The following is a 6,057-nucleotide window of genomic DNA, read 5'->3' on the forward strand; positions in this document are numbered from 1 at the left end:
CATCCTCAAGTCGTGATAATCCAAAGTTTCTAGACATTGCCAAATGTCCTAGTGGGAAAAGGGGCGGGGCTGGGCAAGATGACCCTCTATTAAGAACCACTGATAAACTCCTGCCCCTTGTCTGAATTGGGGTTAATAACCTTCTTCATAAATGCGGGAAACTGATTCAAGTCTTGGCCCTGAGCTCATTCAGAGATTAAGATTTGAGACTTTAGTCTCAGCATCTTCGGGCTATGCTACCTTTGCTCCTTTTCTTTGCTTTTATCCTAAAATCAGCCTCATTCAAGCCTGGCCTTCCAGGCCAGGCTGGAGTTTGAGTCAACTCAGCAAGGTTCTTTTTTTTTTTTTTTTAATTTTTTTTTTCAACGTTTATTTATTTTTGGGACAGAGAGAGACAGAGCATGAACGGGGGAGGGGCAGAGAGAGAGGGAGACACAGAATCGGAAACAGGCTCCAGGCTCTGAGCCATCAGCCCAGAGCCTGATGCGGGGCTCGAACTCACGGACCGTGAGATTGTGACCTGGCTGAAGTCGGACGCTTAACCGACTGCGCCACCCAGGCGCCCCTCAGCAAGGTTCTTCATGACCCTTTTGGAACCTCACACTTCTTTCAGTTTAGCCTGCAGAGAAGATACAGAGATAGCACTTTGTTCTTTACCTGAAACCCAGGGAGCAAGTGAATGATCAGCAACCTCGCTGATTGTAGTCTCTGTGGCTTGCGCTGCTCTCCAGAGCCTTTCGGTCCCACAGGCAGGGAGTTATGTCGTGGGTCACTTCTGGTCATTCAAAACAACCAGATTGGGAGAGACACATAGGAGAAGCCAGCTGCTACCTCGGACATGTCCACAAGGGGCCCCAAAAGAGTCCTGGCCAGAAAGAAAGGCAGCCATTCCCTCCTGTTAGGAAGGGAAGAAAGCCTGTGAGATTTCAGGACCTAAAGTTACCATAAATCAACCTCATCTGGATCCCTGTCTTCCCATGTCTGGTGAAAGTGAGTTGAGTCTCCTTGCCAAAGTAAACAGACAGACAACCTTGGTCAGGCTACCAGTGAGTAGGCAATCCCCAATCTTGCCTTGAACTTCCTTAGCCAGGATTTCTATGGATTCCAAGGGTGCAACTGAATACTTTTTTCATTTGCCCTTACTTAAAGAAGAAAGGAGGCCCCTGGATGGCTCAGTTGAAGGAGCATGTGATTCTTGATCTCCAGGTCAAGTTCGAGCCCTGGGGTGAGTGTAGCAATTACTTAAACTTTTGAAGGGAGGAAGAGAGGGAGGAAGGAAGGGAAGATCAGGTGTGAAGGAAGTAGGAAAACTGCTACATTAAGGAAAGCTATCATTCTTGATACCCTCACAACCCCTCTCCTTAATTTTAATTGCACTTTCCCAGGTACATCCCCAGGTGGGACCCATTTTACTCTCAATGTACAGTAGATAGGGCCATGTATGAGGTTAGGAGGTTCACAGATGAGTATTTGAAATATAATAGTCATTTTTTAAAAATATACATTCCAGGGGCACCTGACTAACAGTCAGTAGGGCCTGGCACTCTCGATCTCAAGGTCATGAGTTCAAGTCCCATGTTGGGTGTACAGCTTACTTAAAAAATAATAAACATATACATTCCAGAAAAACATATAACACACTAAGCTCAACAGTATCACATTTACAAAGATGGAAAAGAAGAATTATATATTAGCAAATGAACACTGTCATAAAAGGGACCCTAATTATCTGTTGTTTCCACTAAGGAAAAGATCTTTTTCCTAGATCTTTTTTTCTTTCCTAGTCTCTCACTTTCTCAAAATCTGACATTCAGTGCCAAATCCTAACGTTAGTGTTTTGATTCCAGACTATTCTTTCCACTCAGCATGTTTGCCTCTCTTTCATCCTCTTATATTTAGAAAAACATTGTCTCTTTTTTTTTAAAATTTTTTAATGCATCTTTATATTTGAGAGAGAGAGAGAGCACAAGAGGTGGAAGGGCAGAGAGAAAGGGAGACACAGAATCTGAAGCAGGCTCCAGGCTCTGAGCTGTCAGCACCCACGAACCATGAGATCATGACCTGAGCCGAAGTTGGACGCTTAGTCAACTGAGACACCCAGGCGCCCCAAAAGTCAAGTCTTTTCTTAAATCTCCAATTTGCAACATCAGATCTCACACTCAGGTTAGCCAATTAGAGATCTTCCGTAGGCCCCTATGTTCCTAGAAAGAAAAAGTGTAAATAACAAGGCTTTATTTCATAGTAAACGGTTCCTAAAATCAAAGGCCAGAAAAGTGATCTAAATTTTTTTTGTTCAGGAAAAATCCAGACTCTGCTGAGTGTTGTAGACACTTAGCCTCTTCCTCAGACTGCAGACAACAGATTTATTCTTCCCAGAGGGTCCGATAGAGAATCTTTGACCACGAGAGTCAACCAGTGCATAGGAGGGCATGTGTCCTACACTGAAATGAGAGGAATGAAATGCCAGCACATCTTAATCTGTGTGACTGTTACATAGAGTTTTACATTTTTTCAGAGTTGAGCTGTTGAAAAAGAAGAGCAGAACTAGAGGACTTGTGCTACCTGATTTAGGACTTACGAGAAGTTATGGTAGGCGAGGCAATGTGCTAGTGGCAGCAGGGTACACAAATAGGCTGAACTGAGAGCCCTGAAATTGACATCTACTTGGTCAACTGGTTTTCATAAAAAATAGTTAATGAGGGAAGGAAATAGTTTCAATAAATGGTGTTAGAACTAGTACCTATATAGGGTGCCTGGGTAGCTTAGTCAGTTAAGCGTCCGACTTCAGCTCAGGTCATGATCTCACAGTTCGTGTGAGTTTGAGCCCCACGATGAGCTCTGTGCTGACAGCTTGGAGCCTGCCTCAGATTCTGTGTCTCCCTTTCTCTCTGCCCCTTGCCCGCCTGTGCTCGCTCTCCCTCTCTCAAAAATAGATATCAAAAAAAACCCCCAAAACAAAACAGTGTCCATATTGATGGGGAATGGAGACATAGAGACCTATGGCAAGGAGTTTGGATTTTAATTAAAACACGCGAAGCTCATCCTCATTTCTCCTAAAAAGCCCCCATAATTTTAAATATCTCAACCAGAAAAACAGCTACAACAGCACCATTTCATCAACGGAAATGACAGACAAGACTCCCTGAGAGGAAGCATTTTGTAATAGCTTCTGCACATGCGCAGACGTGGAGCACAGCCAGGTTTCCCACACACCTGGCTCTAGGAGTGTTTACTGTGGGTGGGTTTTCCTTCCCTTCTGACCACGAGTCAGTGGTAAATCCCTGGTGGCAAAACAGGGTCACAGCCAGTGCTGGGGATTGAAAGCGAACTGAAAGATGAGTCAGTTGCTGTTCAGACAGACACCAGAAGCTACGTTTTGGATCGGAGCCGAGGTTACTGCTGCCACAACACAGAGTGCTCACCCTGCTGGCAGATGCATTTCCTTTCATATTTCCTCTGTAAGAGTATTCACATTTTGTTGCTTTGTTCTTAGCTTACTTCTGGACAAGATGCTATAGAAAACATAAATACTTAATGTGTTGTTCTTTTCAGAAATGTTGTTTGATCAGAAGGTAGGATATTGAACAAGATAACTAGGCTGTCCTCTTCAAAAATGGAATGCCATCAGAAACAACAAAAACATGGGAATGCAAGCTGGTGCAGCCATTCTGGAAAACAGTATGGAGGTTCCTCAAAAAACTAAAAATAGAACTACCCTACGACCCAGCAATTGCACTACTAGGCATTTATCCAAGGGATACAGGTGTGCTGTTTCAAAGGGACACATGTACCCCCATGTTTATAGCAGCCAAAATATGGAAAGAGCCCAAATGTCCATTGATGGATGAATGGATAAAGAAGAAGTGGTATATATATATACAGTGGAGTATTACTTGGCAATCAAAAAGAATGAAATCTTGCCATTTGCTACTATGTGGATGGAACTGGAGGGTATTATGCTAAGTGAAATTAGAGAAAGACAAAAATCATATGACTTTACTCATATGAGGACTTTAAGAGACAAAACAGATGAACACATAAGGGAAGGGAAACAAAAATACAAAAACAGGGAGGGGGACAAAACAGAAGACTCATAAATATGGAGAAGATACTGAGGGTTACTGGAGGGGTTGTGGGAGGGGGGATGGGCTAAATGGGGAAGGGGCACTAAGGAATCTACTCCTGAAATCATTGTTGCACTATATGCTAACTAATTTGGATGTAAATTTAAAAAAATAAAAAAAAAAAACAAAACAACAAAAACAAAGACATCGGGGGACAGTTCCAGGTAGTAAGGATGGAAGTGCAATTTAGGAGCTTTAATTAGATCCTGGGGAAATATCAGTACCACAATACACACTCTTAATCCTTAATCTCTCTCTCATATTTACATGATATAGACACAGATGTTAAATGCATCTGTATGTATACACATACATGTTTATATAGATAGAACATTTTTTAAACAAAGGGAAAATTATATCTGCAGCATATATTAGGTAACATTACTGGATTAATATTGTACTTAGATTTGATAATTGAATTGTATTATTGTTGTATAGGATAATGCCCTTAATATCAGGAAATACATGCCGAAGTATTTAGGCGCGAAGTGGGCTTACATTTACTAAAGCAATAGGAATGCAGGTATGGGTGCATGTAGACAGAAAAAGCAAATGAATGTTAATTGTTGAATTCAGATGAACAGAATACAGGTGTTAGTTGTATTCTTCCAACTTTTCTGTAGGTTTGAAATGTTTCAATGTGAATAGTTTTAAAGGAAATGGACTGTAAAACATGGGAGACTGAACGGCTGAGTCCTGGACTCCCCCTTACAGAAGGGTGTGACAGTCCTCAATACTACCTACTAGTACAAGAAAATGTAAGTCACTAGTCTGCTGTACACACCTATCTAAAGGATCCTTTCCTGCCACATGGGAAGGAAGTTCAAGAATTCCTTACACCTAGATAAATGGGTTAAAAAGGCTTAGGGTGGAAAGCCGCCTCCACAGGCCAAAGCACCCAAGGTTAGCTGGTGAGATATTATAATGGGATCACGAGTAACTTGCTATCCTTAAAGCTGCATGCTTCATCAATCGTAAAGAAGACGGCTAATTAGTTATATCCCCTACAGGAAACTACTTTCCATCTGGCACTAGTATCTTATTGTGCTTTGATCACAACTTCAAATGCCACTTGCCCCCCAGACCCTTTGCTTCTTACATGTAACACAGGTTAATGGTTACTATGTGATGGTTTCTTTCTGCACATTCACCACATGTAAAATCTTGAGAGCTCAATACAGAGAGGAAATCCCCGTTTGGGGCTCTTGTCTCCTCCCAGACATTTGCCTCTCTCGTTTTCATTTCTGCATTCGTTCTCTTGCCGGATAAGAGAGAACGTAGAATTCCTGATCTGTGACACTGCCACCCAGGGTTTGTCCTTCTTACACAAATCAGCCTTCTAGCCTGGAAATCTAGTAAGTTTAAGGCTACTTTATGTGTTTCAAAGCTTCAGAATAAGATGTCCTGCTTTTATAGCTGCTTGCAAAAGACAAGTCAATGGGTACTTATTTTCAAATATAAGGAATTTTTCAGGAAAAACAAACAAAAGCCCAAATGAGAGCGGAGTTATCTGAAACCTACCAGTTCCATGTAGATACTCTGTTTCTCCCTGTGTATTCTAAACAGAGACCTCTAGGATGGAACTTCTGCTAGACCTGTACGGGAAATATAAGGGTGAACAGCAAACTCTCAGGATCCTTCTCTGGCAGAGATTATACCATCGTTTCTTTGGGTCCCCAACAATTAGGCATGTGAGACTGCTGCTCTACTTACAGACTTTACAGATGCCTGTGAAGGCAGAATTTTTGCCTGAGTTATCTCAGTTCCCAGAGTGTGAAACACGATGTAGTTTTTGTACCTAACACCAGGTACTCAATAACCTTTAAATTTTTAATATTTTAAGTAACCTCTACACACCCAACAGGGTGCTCGAACTCAGGACCCCAAAATCAAGAATCGTACACTCTTTGGACTGAGCCAGCCAGGCGCCCCT

The sequence above is a fragment of the Felis catus genome, chromosome C1 (genome assembly GCF_018350175.1).
Source record: "Felis catus isolate Fca126 chromosome C1, F.catus_Fca126_mat1.0, whole genome shotgun sequence".
Classification (NCBI taxonomy): Eukaryota; Metazoa; Chordata; class Mammalia; order Carnivora; family Felidae; genus Felis; species Felis catus.